This window comes from Ambystoma mexicanum, chromosome 5q (assembly GCF_040938575.1).
Source record: "Ambystoma mexicanum isolate Mex_15411 chromosome 5q, UKY_AmexF1_1, whole genome shotgun sequence".
In the NCBI taxonomy this organism is placed as follows: domain Eukaryota; kingdom Metazoa; phylum Chordata; class Amphibia; order Caudata; family Ambystomatidae; genus Ambystoma; species Ambystoma mexicanum.
In genome coordinates, this window is record NC_090933.1 from 130,055,878 (window position 1) to 130,076,921 (window position 21,044).

Consider the following 21,044-nt stretch of genomic DNA (forward strand, 5'->3'; position numbering starts at 1 on the left):
CTACTGGACGGAATAACTCCCAACCTAGCCTGGAAATTAAGTCAACGCTTCGTGCCCAAGTTGTTTCCTACTTGGTCCGATTCAGTCCAGCGTTTTTTGTGCTTTGGCTTGACAAAAGTTGGAATTTTTCTCCATGGGAAAATGAATCAGAATATTCCGAAAACAGTGTTGTTTTTTCTTAATAACATTTTTCATTTTTTAACAAATCTTTCCCAAAATGCCCAGTCTTGGGAGGGGGGTGTGACAAACTTCTTGTTTCGAAAATATCAGTCAAATTAGCCCAAGTCAAAAGTCATTAGCAATAGAATTTTTGGATTTCCTTTGGCTCATGTAACTCGCCTTAACTATAGGGTAGCGACTGCCGACCTATCATATAATATAATATAATTTATATTCAAAATATTCAGAGCCAGCACCAGTGCATGGGTCAATTACAATGCTATGAAAAAGATCGAATCGATCTGAAGCGGCACTAAGGTACCTTTGTGTAACCCAATCCGCGTTTCCTCATATGCAATCTAGTGAAAAATCAAAAAGAACCACACGTTTGTTTGCACTGGCACCCGTATAATAGTGCATGCGGAATCAGTGTCTGTACACGTGCAAAGGTCCCATAATGCCATCCCAGATGACCCGGCCTAAAACGTATTTAAATTTGGCAGTGCTTGGCTTGATGTAAAAACACTGTTCGAAAAGCCACAAACGTCACTGGTGTCTCTATTTCTCCTAAACTTTGGGGGGGCATGGTCAAAGTGAGCAGCAGCAGTGTCCTGTGGTCGATTTTCATCCCCTAGCACGGATTGGCCTTGGGTGTTATTTCATCCTTGAATATTTCCTTCCGGGTCAGAGACTGGCTAATCCACCCATCTGCTTAGTTCTAAACACAGACATCTCCGTACAAGCTATATTTCAAAGCCAAGTTTTTCCCACGAGGCCTTGTGTATAATTGCAGGTTATGGCACTTTCCCAGACTGTTGTTTCCCCTTGTTGCTGCAGGTCAAGGTGCCACCATCCTGACCCATCCTAGATCGTGCCTTGTTTAACTAAGTCAGCAATGGCTGCCGGGCTGACGACATTACGCACGTCAATATCCTGTATTGCTCGGCTCGTAGCTTTCCCCTGACCTTCCTGCTCCCTCCCTGGCGTATCTGCTTCCTGCATGGCCCAGACTACTAGAAGCAAGCATTAGCCGAGGCACTAGGTCCTGCTTGTTTGAAGCATATGTATTGTGTCGGTCGTGTGGATGTATATATGGGAGGATGGACGTGTGGCTTGAGATTTAATTTTGTTTGACGTTTGTATTTGGGTCTTTGTGCCTATGTTTTGCATATGTGTGATTGTAGGAGTGGATGTACGCGGGTTTAGAGGGACATAAGTTTGTGCCAGCATCGCCATGTAGAACGACACCATATACAGACGTAGTGCTGTCAAACGGACTGATGGCATCCACACATGCCAGATATTGGAATAATATGCACATGTTGCCCGGAATATGACCAGACACTCAGGGCCTGATTTACACAAATGTTTTCAACTGGACTTTCCCATGTTCAAATTTTCTTGTGAATTAGGCCCTTCGACCGTTCAGCAGATGTTAGCATTATATGTTCAAGTATCTCTGCGACATGCTCAGGTAATGCCGCGGTACACCATGGCAATGCTGTCGCATGCAAAGTACTGTCACGGAAGGACCAGGTACAGCAATCATATGCTAATGTATATCCATCATATGCCAGATACTGCCATGACACGCAAAGGGACTCATGCCTTATGCTAATTATCTACCATTGTATGGCAAGATACTCCCACCATATGCTTTGCGACATCATATTCTCCAGACTCTTATTCCAGGTATAGAAATCATAAACAAAGGTTAATCAGACCATGTGCCCAGTAACTCTCATCACTGCCCGGCTACAACACACACCTACTGCTCTGATGCTTGCACTCACACTAAACATAATCTCCCACATTCACTGCTGCTTTCGAGGAATTAGCTGGATGCTCAGCTGTGCGTGGTGAGTGGGAACTGGAATTACTCTCAGACTCCTTGATGGGAAATCAGGGTCGACATCTTCGTAAATAAATTAACAATCAAAGCAACTGTCAACATTGAAAATGGTTCTTTGCGCAAGCAGTGCACACCGCACATGTACTCTCTACTTGCTGTTCGTGTTAGCATGCGACAGCAAAATGCAAAGGGACACCACATTCCCTGCTCTGTTTAAGCTCCTCTTTGGCTCTGAGGCTGGAAACGAGCACCAACTATGGAGACTGCTCTGTTTGCGCTCTGTATTCCAATCAGCGTTGTTCTCCTTGATCTTTGGACCACACCTGCCCCTGAATCCTTCCCTCTTTTGTTTTGTTTTTACTGTAGTCGAAAAGGTTGTGTTCAACTGTCTTAACAATTTCTTAGACATCCACAACCTCTGAGACTGTTCCACTTCCCCTCCTGTCACTCCACGGAAACTGCTCTCATGAATGTGCCCAACTTCATGGCCCCTGCTAAGCACTCAACCTATCCTCTGTTCTAATTCACATAGAAACAGGGCTCAATTCAAGGGTATGCGTGGGCCTACGGCACCCCTCCTCTTTTTTTAGAGGGCGGACAAGGTATATTAGGGGGCTTGTGTAAAATAAGACACTTTAAATTAATATTTTAAATGCTCCAGGTTAGGCGCGCTATACAAATGCCCAAATAAATAAATAAATGTGACTTCCGCAGTCGCCAGGTTGACAGGGCGGGCACTACACCATATAACCTGGTGAGAAATAGCAAACAACTAAAGGTGAAATGTCACATTTCGGGACTGCACTCTCCAGGGTAAACATTGGCATTGTTTCTTGGGGTTTCAAAGATGCACATAACATGAGCATTACATTTTCAAACCCTATTAGAAGAAAATATCCTCTCTTGGTTTTTTGTGTATGTTTTTATGAAATGCAAATTCACATTTGTCCTACGTAATTTGTATGGTTATGCAAAGCCAATTGAATCACATTTGCATATGTCCCCTTGATATGCTAATTCCTGGTGATGTCACATCCCATTTTGTATGTTAATGAGTGCCCCACTTTTCTTTTTAGGACTTGACCCCGGCCTAGAAATGACTGCTGCCTTTGACACTGTCGATCACTATGATCTCCTTAATACTCTCTTTCATCTTGGGATTTATGATCGAAGCTTGCCTGGATTGAATCCTACCTTGCACCACACCAATTCTCATTCTCCCTCCTCGAGCAACAACACCTCTCAACTCACTCCTGTAACTGCTGGTGTTCCACAAGGCTCTGTTGCTCCTCTTTACACTCTACACCTCTGCTCTTGAGGCACTAATCTCCTTCTTTGGGTTCTTGTACTAACTGTTCACGGATGACACCCACATCTTCTTCTGTTTTCCTGAACTCTCCTCTGATCTTTCTATCAAAATGTCCAACTGTCTCTGCTATTAAATATTGGATGGCTTCACACTCTCTGATGTTAAAGACTACCAAAACAGAGGTGCTCTTCTTCCCAACCAAAAGCTCTCCCTCATCTCTTCCTCTGCCTATCCAGTTCCCACCTGACACTCTTCCCTACCCTTCTTCAGCTAGAAACCTCTGCATCATCTGTGACCCTTTTCACACCTTCGCTACTTTCATCTCTGAAACTGGAACAGCAGCTCAACCCAACATCCTAAATATTAGAAACATCAAGCACCTCCTTCCTTTTAACACTGCCAAGTATCTCTTAACCACTCTTGTCTCCTCTAAACTGGACTACTGTGCCAGCATCCTTTTTGGTCTCAACATCTATGCTTTCTGTCCTCTCGACAAGATCATTTACTTCGCTACCAGGACTCTCTTTGAACTCCCTCACGTCACACCTACTTCCTTGTACCATCACTAGGCTGGATGGCTGCCAATGAAAAAAAGGGCCAGATCTAAATTTCTTGCAGCCAGGGCGATAGGTAATTACAAAATCAAATTCCGCAAAGAATAGAGCCCATCGGAGTTGTTGTGAAGATTGAGCTTTGGCCGTCTTTAAATACTGTAAATTTCTGTGGTCCGTAATTACGGTGATGGTGTGTCTTGCCCCGAGAAGGTAGTGACGCCAAGCCTTGAAAGCAGATTTAATAGCCAGTAACTCTTTGTCGGTAATTGCGTAGTTGATTTCAGGAGGAGAACATTTCCTGGACCAAAAGGCCACAGGGTGTAGTTGGTTAGTTTCTGGGTCTCTTTGCGACAGGACAGCTCCCATGGCCGAACTGGATGCATCGGTTTCCACAATGTAAGGGAGATCTGGGTGCGGGTGTTTCAATACAGGTGCAGAGGTGAATTTGGTTTTCAGATCCTGAAAGGCTTGTTCGGCCTCAAGAGTCCATTCAAAGCGTTTGTTTTTCTTTAGGAGAGCTGTGATGGGTTGGACTGTTCGGGAAAATTCCGGGATGAATCTTCGATAGAAATTGGTGAAGCCGAGCATGCTCTGAACTCCCTTCACCGAGCTAGGAGATGGCCATTTGAGGATGGCGTCCACCTTTCGCGAGTCCATTCGGACTCCTTGAGGTGTCAGGATGAATCCGAGAAACTCAACTTCTGTGGAATGAAAAACGCATTTTTCGAGCTTTGCAAATAGTCTGTGCTGGCGCAATTTCTCAAGAACTGCCCTAACATGTCTTCTGTGATCGGATTCTGAAGAAGAGTACACCAGGTTGTCGTCAATATAAACAATGACACAGACATCGATAAGTTCCCGAAGAACATCATTCATAAAGTACTGAAAGGCGGCAGGTGCATTGCACAAACCGAAGGGCATCACCTGATAGTCGAAGAGCCCAAATTTGGTGTGGAATGCAGTCTTCCATTCGTCGCCTTCTTTTATACGCACCAGATGATAAGCTCCTAAGAGATCTAACTTGGTGTACACACAAGCGTCTTTCACCTGGTCGATAAGCTCAGGGATCAGGGGCAGAGGATAACGATTCTTAATCGTTATTTGATTTAGGGCGCGATAGTCTATACATGTTCTAAGGTCGCCCTCTTTTTTCGGCACGAAGAACAGAGCTGAGGAGACTGGAGACTTGGACGGGCGAATAAAACCATTGGCTAGGTACTGATCTAAATACTGACGCAAATGCAGGTTCTCAGGTTCCATAAGAGCATAAATCCTACTACAAGGTAGTTGAGCATTGGGTACCAGATCGATTTGGCAATCATAAGACCGATGGGGAGATAACGTGTTAGCCTGTTCCTTCTGAAAAACATCTTGGAATTCTTGGTATTCTGACGGTAGCTGTACAGGGGGGGAAGTTGCTGAGGCTAGACCCATAACTGGATTTCTTGGATAAAAAGTTGGTTCACAATCAGGAAAACTTATCTTCTTTGCTCGCCAGTCAATTCTGGAATTATGTGTTTCTAACCAAGGAATTCCAAGAATTACTTGAAATTGTGGAGCCTTGATCACATCAAACACGATTGCTTCCCGATGTCCATCCTGACCCACCAGTGTCATTTCAACAGTGGAATGCGTTACAGGCCCTGAGGCTATTTCGGTTCCATCTACTGTAGTAATGACATCTTGGGTTACTTTCGGGCGGAGAGGGAGCTTAATCCTGGAAGCCAATTCACGGTCTATGTAATTTCCAATAGCTCCACTGTCGATGTATGCTTTTATTGCATGCAACTGCTAAGGCTGTTTTGGGTCCACTAGCACCATTGGCATGACAAAATGCGAGGTCAAAGAGTCTGTTTTCAAGCTCGGCAAGCGGACCCCTACGCTTGTCGGGCTAGGCCGTTTCCCGAATCAGTTGTCAATAAATCGTTATCAGTGGCTCCAACCACCTTCTTAGGTGGTTTAACCGGACAATTTCGAAGAAAGTGACCGGAAGTCCCGCAATACAGACAAAGTTGCATTTGCCGCCTTCTCTCTCGTTCCTTCTGCGTTAATGGTCCTTTAACACCGCCGATTTGCATAGGTTCGGATACGTCGGTACTCTTGGAGTTAGCGTGGGTTTTGATCGGTACTCGGGTTTCGTACTTGAACCGATCTGCTTTTCTATTTTGAAGTCTGTGATCAAGTTGAACCACCAAGTCTATGTAGTCTGCGCAGACCTGGGGTGGATCTACTATCTGAGCTAGAACATCCTTAAGCTCTCCGCGCAGGCCTCGATGAAACAATGTGATCCTTTTGTTTTCCGGCCATCCAGTTTCCACAACCAGTCTATTAAAGGTGGCAACGTAGGACAGGAGATCCTGATTACCTTGTCGTAAGGATAGCAGTTCGTTATCAAGGGCCTGTCCTTGAGAGTGTCGAGCAAACAATCTTTCCATGCTGGCCTGGAAACCCTGAAAATTCTGGAGAATGGGATCATCCTGATTTACCAATGGAATAGACCAATCGGCAGCACTGCCACTGAGGTAAGGTAGTATAAAGGCTACCTTGGTCTGGTCGTTAGGGAAGGCCCCGGGTCTGCATGGAAAGTGTAAACGACATTGGTTCATAAAGACGGCATATTTCTTGGGATCCCCCGCAAAACGTTCAGGCGGGGCCAAAGGCATGTGTCCAGGTAGATTGATTTGTACCGGGTTATTCAAACGCATAGATGTGGAAGTACCTCCGGAATTAGGTAAAGGAGTGTGCCCTGCCTGGGCCTGCAATAACCTTTTGGCCAGGTCATCTGTTCTTTCCTTTGATAGGATCAGTTCTCTTTTGAGAGCGTTAGTCTCCTCGCGAGTTGAGTGCACTTCTGCCCGTAATTCCCCCAAAAGCTGGGCCAGCTGATCTGTCTCGGAAGTCTCCATAGCGCCCGGGTGGGAAATTGTGGGTAGGCTTTGCGTTCTGTCACGCTCACCTGATTCCCACGGAGGCGCAGGTCTGGCTTCGAGTGCTGATGCTTCTTCAATGGTGAAGCGCAGGACTCAGAAGATGGACAGGAAGGGCCCCTCTACTCTGGCTTTCCTGGCTCGCAGGAATATTCCCCTGTGCGTGAAAAGGGAGTATTACCTACTGACGGAATAATGCTCAAGCCTCCCACTCCCTTCCAACCCTCCACGATACCCTTCCACGATTCCCCGTGAAGTCTCACCTTAGGGTCTGGAAGGATGAGTTCTCCATCCTGCTTCTGATGCAGGGGCGCGTTGAAACCCAGTTACTTCACTGGATTGAGGCTTGATGGGAGTTCAAAATAAGCTTGACTATTCAGGTGAGGCGTTGTAAGAGTTCTGTTGCAAGTTCAAAAGTTCAAGCTTAATAATAATGTTCATTGTCTTTTTGCAGCAAACACTAATGCTTATGTCTTTTTCCCCTTAGGGGCCGGGGTTCGGGATGCCGGAGATATGGCGCCGACCCGAAGTGAAACGTGCAGTTCCAGTAAATGACAGGTAAATTCTGGATGAGCGTTCAGGTAATGTCTTTGCATTCGCTCATTCAATGTCTTTGTCTTTTTTCCCCATAGGGGCCGGGGTCCGGAATGCCAGGAAGCGGCAGGACCCGAAATGAAATGGGAATGACCCATCAAGTAAGTCTTAGAAGGAAACTGAGCCTTTCCTATTCCCTTCCTTCTCTCACCTTGTTTTCTTGTCTTTTTCTCTCTAGGCTCAGGGAAGTGGGTGCGGATCCGGATGATCGCTGCTGAAGATGGAGGCGCCCAGGAAAGGTGAGTGAAATGCAGCGCTGCAGCGATCGAAGCGAAATGCTTTTAAAATGATGTCTTCCCTTTCAGGATCGTCGGTGTGATGTCTCCGTGATGCAGCTTTAGCAGGTAACGTCTTCTTTCTCTCCAATTCTCTCTTATCTCCCCTTGCAGGCGACCCAGGATGCTGACAGGCGTGGCTGAAGTCCAGATGCAGGAGCTGACACGGTGAGCGTCCAGCTGCGAGGAGCAGAACAACGCGAAGTGTGACTTGCTGATCGTGCGTGGTTTAAATAGCTTTGGGAGAAGTTCCAGATATGTATCCTTCCACCGATCAGGTATGTATCCTTCCCTGACCACACCCAGGTGGAAAGTAGTCCCACAGGTAAAGTAGTTCCATTCAGGCCTCAAGAGGGCCTGGATGTAGCAGCATGGTCTGCATCAGGTAAGTGCACATTAAAACACTTGAACACATGTCTATCTTTATGAGCCTGGCGCCTAAGGCGCCAGGACAGGGGTCTAACATGAGCCTGGTGCCTAAGGCGCCAGGACTGTGTCCAAAGGGCCCCAGCTTGGGCCCGCTGGCACTTCCCTGGGGGGAATGATGCCTGCCTCTGGGGTTGCTGGGTCGGACCTGGCTCCTTGGAGGTAAGCATCATGACAATTTCTTCTCCTGGTTCACAAATCGTTCCACAGAAACGCACTACTCTATCTATCCTCTATCCAACTCTACAAGCCGTCATCCCCCCTCTGCCTCCTCAACTACCCTTGTGGTTTGTCGCCCTCACTCCTCTCTTCTTGCTTCACTTGCCTGGAATTCTCTCCCGCCAGATATCCGAGAAACAGTCAACATGGATTTGTTCAAAACCAAACTAAAAGTCTACCTGCTCACCTCTCAGTTACCCTCTTAACCTACTCTCATCTGCCTGAGAGCTAACATTTTTACTTGCTTCTAACCTGCCACAGTGCCTCACTTCCTCTGCCTCCACTCTAACATTTCACGCACCATGGTCACATCCCAAGCACATCTGGCCGTACTGTGCGTGCGTGCACTTAAAAATGTCCAATGTTCATTGTCTTTAATCTATGTATATCTGCTTATGTATGGTCCCTGGGGACTGTTCCATTTGCATCCCACATAACCTGGTCAGAATGTCCCTCAAATTCACCCCAAGACGTTCACTGTTTCCCATCAAATTTGATTTCTTATCTATTGTACTCTCTTTCGTGACCAAAAGAGCATTGTTCCTACTGTATATAAATAAATCTCATGGGTTAAAGCATTTGTATGATGGTCAATGGCACATGCTTTCTCAAAATATTACATTGGGGGTTAACAGCGTGAGATTGTGATGCAGCAGACTTGTTTATGAACAGCCATTGTGGGGTATGAATAATGTGAATGCTGTGACGGCGAGTGGTAGCATCAAAATGTAAGTGCTGTTACAGAATGTGAAGTGGTTTAGGAAAGAGCATGAGAAATGGAGGGGGAAGGACACTTTGAACAGCAATACAGGAAGTCTTTTTCCATTGAGAGGGAAAGCACAGAACTTATGTCTAATGTATATGTGTTTGCAGAACATTGTTTAACAGTGGTAAAATTACAACTAGATTATATATTTAATTCAATAATGAAAAAATCGATTTATAGTAAAGCAGCATTGAGTTCCCTACTCACACACTAATATTAATTCATAAAAAATAACACCAACAATCCTCACGAAAGCATGATGAGATCATTGTACAACAAATGACTAACTTGATGTAGATGTCACATAAAAATACATGTGTGTACAAATGCCCTAAATGAAACAATACATTGTCCTCTTCACAGATTTAATGATCATTTTATGAATACTGTCTTTTTATTCTCAGTAAGAGACTGGCTGGGTTGTTCAACCATCAACTACTTTCTTCATTCAAACTCTCTTTTTCTTATTTCAGAACAATCCATTCTATCATCAGAACTGTTTAGCATGCTATCACCAACCGGTTTCGATGTATACAGCCAATTAGTGCCACGTCTTCATCAGGGTAGTAAGTCTAAGAAAAATCATTTAATTTGTATTATAATTTGATACCATCACACTTCTAATTTATTTAGAACCCAATCACCTTTCACCTCAGTCACCATGTATGCCCTCAGGCATATCTGTAAAGAAATTATTTTGTCTCTCCTACCAGACAGAAAACAACTATTTAGTCATCCATGATTGCGGCATATAATTTAGATGCAATGTTGGTGAAGGAGTAAAAGAGAACACTACTGGCTTGAGCATTCATCCGCTAAGGGTCAATAACTAGCTGCTACTGCATTCATCAGTCGAAGAGATGGAGATTTAATGGACACAGAAATAGGACTAAGAAAGAGAGGCTACAACTAATGTCTTTGTCAGCAGCAAACTTCTCATATTATCTCATATAGAAACATTGAATCACTTTCAGTTTAGATATATGTTCATTTTAAGGATTACCAATCTTCTAATTGGTTAAGTCCTCGTTCAATGGATTTAAGATTTTATATCCAAAATTGCTCTTTACAACTCCATTTTTTGATTATTGCTTCAGCCGTAGCTGCTCTAATTTTCTCACCTGCAAACCAGACCAGACCTTCTGTTTGAGGAACCTGGTTCAAATAATATGCAACTAATGGAGCATCGAAGGTGTATGTGTGAATGTTTGAATGGATTCCATTAATGCAGATATTAACCAAGCGCTTTGTTTTTTAATTACATCAATCTTCTTACAAGGGCACATTATTACAGAGATAACAGTTTTACGTTTGCAGGTGCTATACGTTCTGAGTTCCCAGATTCTACTCTTATGGCTGAACGTGGTTAATCTCTGAGAAAACTTGCAAGCTGTACACTCTCCACACGGAGCATAGCCTTTCTGGGGGGCATTCCACATAGATGGACTGGTGGATGATTGTTTCTTCATTGCACAAGAAGCCGTAACTAGTTTCTGTTTCAAACCTCTACGTTTCGTAAAGGAAAATATAGGTTTAGAAAATAAATGAAGGATCAAATGTGCGTAGAAGATGACACTATTTTAGAATTCTACCCTTAATGCATACCAACGTCAATGTTAATATCTTACATGCCAAAGCAGAAATGCACACCAATGTAATTTCTACTACTCTGCATACTACAGCTGAAACGTCCAAGCCCACCCCACCGCCCTTCATCGACAACCTTGCCACTATCGCATCCACCCTTAAGCTGCCCCCAAAACCTCCAGCACACATTTACTGTGCTCTTAACGGTCGCTCCCAGCCAGCGCACGCCCTCGATATCCATGACCTGCTTACAGCCCACAACCTAGATGCCCTAGCCATCTCAGAGACATGGCTCCACGAAGCTTCCGGACCAGCCTTATCCTTAGCCCTCCCATCAGGCTACACCATCTACCAACAGGACCGCCCGAACACTAGAGGGGGAGGAGTGGCCCACCTAGGCAAAGAGTCCTTTCCCTTCAGGCAGCTCACCACCTCGCTCGAAAACAGCGACATCCTTTCTCTCAAGCTCACCACCTCCCCTACCTGCACCATCACATTCCACATAGTCTACCATCCACCAGGTCCCACAACAAGCTTCTATGATAACCTCCTCCACCTCCTAGGGGACAACATTAAGATATCCTCAAAAATCACCCTGCTCGGAGACCTGAACCTATGCCTCAATGATCCAACAGACCTACAAGTCGATAAACTTGCCAGGGCCTTAGAAACCCTTGGATTTTCACAATGTGTCACTAACCCCACCCACATCAAAGGCCGCACCCTGGACTGCCAACCTCAACTGCTCACCTTCCATATGTTTCAACGAGCCCTGACCATGGAAAGACCATCACCTGATCCTCTTCTCCATCCCCCCACCCCAGGAAACAGAAAAAAGTCACCACCTCTCTTCTTCCTGCTCTTGCACGTAGCACACACAAACTTCCTAAAGACAACCTTCTACCATTCCAAGAAGTCCCCCATCTCAGCTCACTGTTCTCTAAGGACCCCAACGTCCTCACTGATATATACAACTTCACACTAACCCAAGCAGTCGATGCTATAGCCCCCCTACTAGCACAGAGAGCGAAACCCATCAGACACTCAAACTCATGGTACACCCCAAAGATACTTGCATTGCAAAACAGTAAACGAACCACCCTCAACGCCTGGAAAAAAACAACTGATTCCCTGAAACTGGAATTTAACAAACTTTCAGCCAAATACAAAAAAGCCATCTCCTTAGCCAAAGCAGCCTCCTTCAACACCAGGATTGCCAATGCAAAATCAGACACCAGGTAAATATGCGCTATCTTCAGGGAACTCGAGGCCCCAGTCCCCCCTGCAAAATCCTTCACCAAAGATGAAGCCTGGTGCTCCAACATCCAATCAGCCATGCTAAAAGAAATAAACCTCCCACACAGCAAAATCCAAACCAACCAGAACAGCCTGAATGCCCCTCACCACACAGTCACCACCACCACCCTGAACACACCCTCCCAGAACTTCCCCCTTTCAATTTCAGAGAAGCCTCTGAACCTGAAGTCCTTAGCCTACTGAACAACCTTAAACCTTCAAAATGCAAAGAGGATCCCTGCCCACCCCCTATTTTCAAGGAATGCGCAGCCACCCTTGCCCCTTTCTTCACTGCTTTTATAAATGCGTCATTTGCCTCTGGACTCATCCGCTCGCAACTTAAGGAAGCATGGGTAAGGCCACTCCTAAAAGAAAATTCTCTTGACCCCACTGCACCCATCAACTACAGGCCTATTACAACTGTCCCTTTCTTATTAAAAATTCTAGATAAGGGGGTATATCTACAGGTCCAACACTTCCTCGAGACTAATCATATCCTAGGATTACGCCAATCCGGCTTTAGACCCGGCCATGGCACGGAATCAGCATTACTTGAATTAAAAAAAAACAGCTGGACGAAATTACGGATTTAGGTAAGTTGGCTCTTCTCCTCCTCCTAGACTTGTTAGCTGCCTTCGACCTAGTGGACCACAATACTCTCTGCCACCACCTCACTACCTCTGCCCACTTTTCACCAAATGCCACAGCCTGGATCACTACATTCCTAGAAGGAAGAGCAATAAGAGTTTTTTCATTTTCAAAACAGGCCTGTGCCACCCCAGCCACCATCCACTGCGGAGTCCCACAGGGCTTGTGCATCTCGCACACACATTACAACATCTTCATGATACCACTGTTCAACATCCTTGACTCCATCGGCATAGCCTATACCAACTATGCCGATGACACACAAGTCCTACTCCCCTCACCGGCAAGTACGACTCTGACACCAATACCCTCAATACAGCCTACTCCACCATCCAGGCCTGGATGGCTGACAACTGGGTATGTGTGATGAGTGGTGCAATTTAAACTCTTTCTCCCCCACAAGCACACTCTCCTCATCTGAGCTGTCTGAGTTGGCGGTTTCTTGTAGACGTGGTCGTGCAAGATAGTCTCTTTCCTTCTTATGATGAATGTGCTTGTCATGGAGGGAAGCCACAGTGACCGCTGGATAAACTCCCTTTCCGGAACCAAGCCGGAATCAGGGAAAAACCCAAAAGGGAAAAAACCCTGTGAAGCAGTGTAGACTCTTCAATCCGATGCCAGAATAGTAACTGAAGAGAGCAATGGAGTGAGGTGGATTGCTGAGCAGAAGAAGTCCAATCGTCGAGTCAGGAGAGACGGAGGCTCCTTGTGGCAGTTAGAATAAATGGCAATGGTTCCAGGAAGAGTAAAAATAGGTGTGCAGCAAACCAACTCGGAGGAGCCAACAGGAAGAGAGAAACGGGAAGGATTCCCGGAATCAGAAGAGAGAGAGAAATAGAAATTTGGACACCGTAGTACCGGCCGGAGCAGCGGAAAGAAATAGTGGCGTTTCGAGGAAGGAAACACGAACACAGGAAAAACAGGAATCCCTCTGGCAGATCCAGCAGAGGATCGGAGCGAGGAAACCCGGAAACAGGAAGTGTCAAAAGTGGGTTGCAACACAGCGACTACCCGGAGGCGGGGAGTTTAAATACTTCCAGAGGTGCTGCGCCACGTAACTGGGACTGGTAGCAAGAACACAGAGAACGGACAAAAACACTCTACCTCTGTGTCTCCAGCTCCAACGCGGATACAACCGCCAATTACGGCAATGGCCGTAATGGTGGATGACAGTATGCCTCAATGGAGATAAAATGGAAATCCTTCTGGTTGCACCACAAGAAATCCTCTAAAAACTCATCAGCAAATACACTGCATTCACCATAGACAACATACATATCCCTGTATCCTCATCAGTCAAAACCTTAGGAGTCCACCTTGACACCACCCTCTCAATGTCCCGGCAGGTTAGTGCCATTGCATCCTCTGCTGCCTATGCAACCAAACTACTCAATGTAGCAAAACCCTACCTGTCCACTGAGACATGTCTCACTATTTCCAGAGCAATCATTGGATCAAAACTGGACTACTGTATTGTCCTCTTGGCAGCATTCCCAAGAAGAACCCCATAAGCGCAGCAAGGTGTAATGCCCACTGGCACCCCATCAGAGAACACATCCTTTTTAAAATGCTAGCCATCACTCACAAGTGCATTGCCAAAGACAGCCCCCCCTACCTCGCCAACAAGGTAATTAAGGCAAGCTCATCTAGACCCACCATGCTGCCATCGTCTCATACTGCCCAAAGTTAAATGTGACAAAGCAGGTGTAGCTAGCTTCCCTTTTACTGCAGCCAGACATTGGAACTCCCTGCCAACTTCTCTCAGAGCTGAACCTTCTCACTATACATTACCGGAAAGCTCTCAAAACATGGTTGTTCACCTAAAACCACATATACGCCCCCCCCCCCCCTTCTCTTGCGTACCACTCCCCCCAGTTGCATGTAATGATGTATAAACCGTACCCTACATTTTGCAAGCATTCTACTGTATTCTGTAAGTATTCTACTGTACCCTGTAACAGCGCCTCGATGCCCACGGGCTGTGGTGCACTAAATAAATGCATAAATTGAATAAATGAAATAAATTACCAAATTGGCAGAATGTAGTCACTCACACACCCGTTGGTTAATCTAATTCTTTTTGTTTTCTCACACCCCCAACAGCTTCTCCTGACTAGCATATCTCACTCTTTTTCTGCTTTGTCTAGTCAATCTGTAGGGATAACCATGATTCAATAATCTGGGTTGTTAAAGAGTAGCTTGAACATTCAAGTTCCTTATTTGTGTGCAATTCCTTTGACTCTGAAGGAACATTCGGCATGGTACATTTTGCAGGAGTGCCTTTGGATGATGGCTCAGGGAGGGGCGCATAGTATTTCTGTCAGTGGGTGTATGAAATAAATCTATTTCTAGGCCCCCTTGCATTGTGCACAATAACCAAGTCTAAAAAGGCAATACTCTCTGAGTTAAATTCTGTTTTTTTTTTAAATGAGATGGATAGCAGAAGTCCATGTAAATACTGTAAAAATGCTAACTTCTTACAGAATTTCTATTATTAGTGCGTGGAAGGAAGATTCATTAGATGGAAAGTCCAGCGAGTAGGGTGATATGGTGGTCAGTCAAAATGTCGAAAAAAAAGTCGAATGACAAAAATGCCGAAAACAAAATATCGAAAAGAAAAAAAAAGTCGAATGAATTATTTTTTTATTTATATGTTTTTTTTGGGTTCGGTAAATAAAAAAAGGGGTAACATAAAAAAAAATAGAAAAAAGGGGGCTTGGGGGGGAACCCCCCCATTTCGAAAAAAAACGTATTGAAAAAGAAATTCGACTTTCTACATTTTGCCTTTCGACATTTTTGTTTTCGACCAAATGACTATAAACCCCGTGACATGTAGACATTGTAATGGGCCACTTCATTCAGAGAGCTATGGGACATCACGTGCCTGTAGCACAATGAATGACACATGGACAGAGTTTTGTGGCTGTTATTGAATAGAGTCCTCTGGCACAGAGGAAAATAAAATGTACCAGAAGTTAGGAAACTCTACATCACACAAGGCTATCATCGTTGATGGCAAGGTAATGGAACAGAAAACTATCAGTGGACGTAGCATGGCTATTTATATATTTATTTATTTAAATGTATAGAGCGTGCAAACAGCCCTTAGGCATTGAGGCGGTGTTACAAATGATGAGCTTAGTTACATGAATCATGTGCATGGTGTTTAGAATCATTACAGACTTAGTACATATCTTACATATATTACAGTCAGGCCTATTGATAGCGTTGTATACAGATTACAGAGTATGCAGATGGCACATAGTCAGGATTAGGTGAAGAGTAGTGTCTTGACAGCTTTGCTGAAGGCTACATGGCAAGGTTCAGCTCTTAGGGACGGTGGGAGGGCGTTCCATTGCAGGGCTGCCAAGTATGGGAATCTGGCGCCGCCCGCTTTGACTCGCTTGATTTTGGACACTGTGAGCATGTTAGAGCATGGCGTTCTCATTGGTCTGGCGAATGCTGCTATGTGTGGAACACTGATTAAAAAAATACGATTGATATAAATAAATCATCTTTGCAACTTTGAGAACGTAACTTCAAGACATGAATAATTCATTGCCAGAGCTCAAGTTCGAAGCAGTGATTGCTAATCAGGATTTACAGTGGAAGTGGGTGAAAATGAACTTTAAATAAAAAGCAAGTCTCCTCCTAGGCCTGCTTCAAAACAAACAAGCCTAGAACCGGAACTGAGTATATGTCGTTTAAAAATGACCTTCTGGCGGCAGAGGTTTTGACTAATGGTCATTTCAGTAGTTTGGCTGGTATGAAAAGAGAGAATGAATGCGTGAAGGCCCAGGGTCTGGAATGTGTTTAAGTAGAAAAGGTCGGTTCAGTCAATAAGACCCACACAGCACAGCTGCGGGTATCCCTCAATGGATCCACTGCCAGATCATAGCCACAGCGGAGAGGATCATGGGTATGCAAATTAGCTGAACAACTTGAATTAATTTGCCATTATCTCATAGGACACCGCTATTTTATACAGCGCTCTACCAACATGAGGCTGGCAGCTCTCAAGAAAACAACCACCAACCACAGCCACAGAATCCTGATTATCGATCATCAACAACCATCCATGTTACTGTGGGTTTACAAAAAGCAAGGAGCAAGAGTGCGAGAATACAATAGATCACCTAGCAGCCATCACTGGAAGTTCACCTGCAGGTCAGAGCCATACCGCAGTGCATCATGGGTACGGCAGTTAGCAATATGCCATTTCTCATATAGCAACTCCTGCTGAAATCCCATCTCTAAGTGCTGGGAGTGCCCCAGCGTTTACATCGGAATGATTCAACCAGTGGGAGCAGTCAATCATTAGCCAGTTCTTACAAAAAGAGGGGGGGGGGTTCTCCTTTTAACCTGCTCTGACTTGCGGCACCATCACCTAGCAGGGGACTCCCGCCTCATCCCCCAACCTGCCTGTCCCTCCCCCTTTTGCCTCACCGGCAGGCGATGCCTTCTCTTGTCCATGCCACTCCCTAACCTCAGCGTGGTCGCTCTCCCACTTTCTCCCTTTGTTTGGAGGGGGAGTTCCCGTGAAACCGCTGACTGTCCTGTCGGCTGCCACACACCTCCAACCAGAAACCGCCTCCCATTGCCCAGCTTCTCCCGCTCTTTCACCCTGCACCACCAAACCTGCAGGTTGCTCCTCAACTACCCTCCTACTGACCTGGATTCCATTTGGTACGCGCCTCCAGGCATCCCTTCTGACCCCTCCCGTGTGGCCAAAAAAGTTCCAGCTGCACCTAGTTCTTTTCCAGTGAGGGCACCACTAGACTCTCGAAGTGCTCTGCCAGTAACGTTATCTCTGTTGAAATCCTGCAGCCGTTGCCCTTTCTAGTAGCAGACAAAGTGGGAAGCTGCACAGGGCACAGGGGATCTGGGGGCACAATGATATGGCATTTATAACGCGCCTATAAACAAGTGTTTCAAGGCGCGACGAGGTAAAGGGAGGGGAACAGGGGGACGACAGAGACAACGATCTTACTAGGCCAGGTGACATTGAGATCGCTCAAGTGCAGGGAGGGTGGGGAGGGGGAAGAGGGAGGGGAAGTGCAGTACATAGGATAAACAGTAATAAATAAAACAATAAGTAAGAACAATAAATCAGAAGTGCGGCCAGCTGGTGGCCGGTGCAAGGGTAAGTGCAGACACCAGATGTAAAGTGCTGGTAGATAGATGCTACAGCACAATCAGGGAACAGTGAAGGCAGCAAAGCCTTTTTTAAGCATGATCCCTTGCATAGCTTTTTGTCATTCTATCTTTGTTGGAACCTGCAGGCATGGGAAAGGTACTGGAGCTAATAGCCTGCCGAGAGAGAGAGACTTACCAGGGCTCGGGGTCGACCGAAGCCGACAACAAAAGTTAAAATAGGACTAATGAGAAGTGCCCATAATGATCTGTGGGCTAGTCGTCTGGAGGGCTGCCTTTGGCGCCGTATTCTGGGCTTGCCAAAGGGAACTCCTATTCAGGCTATAAGAATCGAGCTGGGCCTCACCAGTCAGAGCACTATTATTAGCATAAATCGTGGCAACTTATATCTGAAAATAATGTGTGATGGATCCCAGTCTACATCAGGCTAGAACTGATCAGTGGTTCTAGCAGCTCTTGATCTGAGTTGCGAGCCAGGAACGAGGAATTGTTCACCAACTTGGCTTGGTGCTTGGATGGGTCTCAGGGATTGGGTTTCCTATTGAGAACATTTAAAACCAAAGCATTGAAATGGCTCTGGGCCAGTTGCCACGATCACATTGGTAGATTACCCTCATGTGGCACTTACACCAGGCTATCTCAAGGGCAAACATATGTATATGAATGTCCAGGTCTGACTGGCAGGCGGATACGTATGCTGATACACCTAAATAAATGACAGGCAATGGAAGCGGCAGGGGCGTGGATGAAGTTGCCATCTGAAGAGTGTATCTGTGGCCGCGTAAACGAGTGGACGCGACTGAAACTCTTCCAGATGTACTCACCCCGTGTGGCTGCATGATTAAGATATATGTGAAGAATGACATGCCTCGCTGATAGCTTGTTGGTGCACTTTTTTGGTGAGATGGTCTCTCTGTAGCGTGTCAAGGTCCCTAGCCTTGGTTAGGGTATGGCAGGCTTTCAAAACGGAGCTATTGACACTGAATGTTATGTTGCCACTTGGTTACAAATGTCTAAAAATGGTAATCTGCACTCAACCCCTGCACTGCCACCTGCTGGCCGCACTTGTTTTTCTACACTTTGATGCTGTGTCTTGCACCTGCGCCTCCTCCCCTTCCTCTGGCACTTTTTTCCCCTTCTCTCTCCACTGCACTTGCGCAGGGGTGTTGCTAGGTCTGGAAAAGACCCGGGGCTACGCTGATGTCGGAACTGTCGGGACTGGGGACTAGCTAGCCTTTTGGCTGTAGCTCCTGAGATGATATCCGGGGCTACAACCAAAAGATCAGGGGCTATGGCCCCCTTAGCACCCCCTAGCAACGCCTCTGCCCTTGCGCAATCTCAGTGCCACTGGGCCTAGTAACATCGTTGCTTGTTCCCCTCCCTTGCCACTTGTGTATAGGCGCGAAATAAATGTCATATCATATCATATAATTATTTGTATGTATCTATAAATGGCTAAGAGGCTACCTGGCGATTTTAATATAATATGTACTGCCAGATGTTGTCATAAAGCTCGAAACGTAAAGAATAATAATGTCGTGGTCATTGGGAAATGTATAAGAGCCATTGTGAAGTATGTTTTTTTTCTGTCTTCATATTTCAGTGTTTAGTTGAATGCTTATTAATTGTACATTCGTATTCATTGCGTTTGATACGATATGTTATTTATAACACGCTTAATACCCACGAGCGCTGACCCAAGGATCGAACTCGTGTTGCCCCATGTCATCTTCGTTGCCCCTGAGCTATCCTCCCTATATGACTACGAAAGTGTATTTTTTTGTTACTGTATTCATGGTTTTAGTTTTGTTTACTCCCTGTTTTTTTTGTGAAAAGTTCGTTAGAACTATAACACAATAAAAACATGAAAAAAGGAAGTGTTCAGTGAGAGAGAGAGGGGGGAGGGCAGGGTTCTGAGAGAGAGGATAAGGGGAAGATGCCAAAGCAGGGATAAGGTTAGCGTCTGGAAGATGTGAAAACAGAAAAAAGGAACGAAAGGAAAACATAGCAAGCAAGTGAACAGTTGTGGGAGAAGAACATGCAGGGGGGAAGGAACATATAGACCTGCCACGTCTCCTGCAACCCTAGGGAGCCTCCAGCAAACAACAGACAGAGTCCTGCAACTGCCTCATCATTATGCAAATTTGCTCACAGGAACATTTCTCCTGCCAGCCTAAATACCTCCTGGAGGCAACACCCCCGCTATTAGCTTTTCCCAAACAAAGATGCCAAATGTGCACGGAAGATGTCTTGACGCCTGCGATGGAAACAATCTATTAAATGCAGTGATAGAAGTGTGTACCAAAACAGTAGTGGAACACCGCTCCCGACCGTTCCCGTTCACTTCGACCACAGGTTACATCGTGGCCGAAGCTGCAGTGTGACGTGAAGCTGTGTTAAGGGGATCAGGAAAAGTGGCAGGAGAGGTGGAATAGCACCGAGAGTAGTTAAGGGACACTGCGCTGGCTGAGGCACGTGCAGTGTGCATGTTTTGGCATAAGTGTTACTAATAACACCCTCCGCCGCACACACAACACGAACGTCTCTACAGCAGTGTCCATCTAATCAGCACACTTTCCCACAGCCACAAAAAGTGGAAAACCTTTATACCAACAAATGGGATTTGCCTAACAGCACAACATTTGTAGATGTCCGTGTGCCAGCATTAACTGTAAGCTGTGGTTCTCCACGTCTTTTAGTTAAGACACTGGAAAGAAGTATATTCGGGGATTATTGAAATGAAATAGAATAATATATAGAACAAACAAAATAATTAAAAGCTATAAAAAAAATCTGTTTTTGGTACAGTGAAAGGATCATGACTGGTGGGAGGGGGCATTGGGAGTGGATTTAAGTGCTTTTAACAAATAAAAAAATAGAGAATGACCCCCACAATTATTTTTTCAAACAATTCAGTATTTTTTCGTTGTTTTTTGTTTCGTTATAATTCATTCTTTATTTTCTATTCGTTAAAAACACCGGATGCCATTGGAAGGCACTGCCTGAGTGACGGAAATCCTGCTAGCAAATCAAACCGCATCTCTGAGGAAAGAAGGAGGGGCGGAAAGACCAAAGACGAAGAATGAGAGAGCGAAGCACGTGTCACATGAAGAGGGGATAGAAGAGGTAAGGAGCGCAGGGGACGAAAAGGAAGGCACCGTGGAATGAAGAAAACGAAATGAAGCGATGGGGGCGAATGCTGCCAGAAGGCCCAGTCGGGAGCACCCAGGATAGAGTAGGCAGAAGACCGAGAAAGAGGGAGAGAGATGGAGGGATTG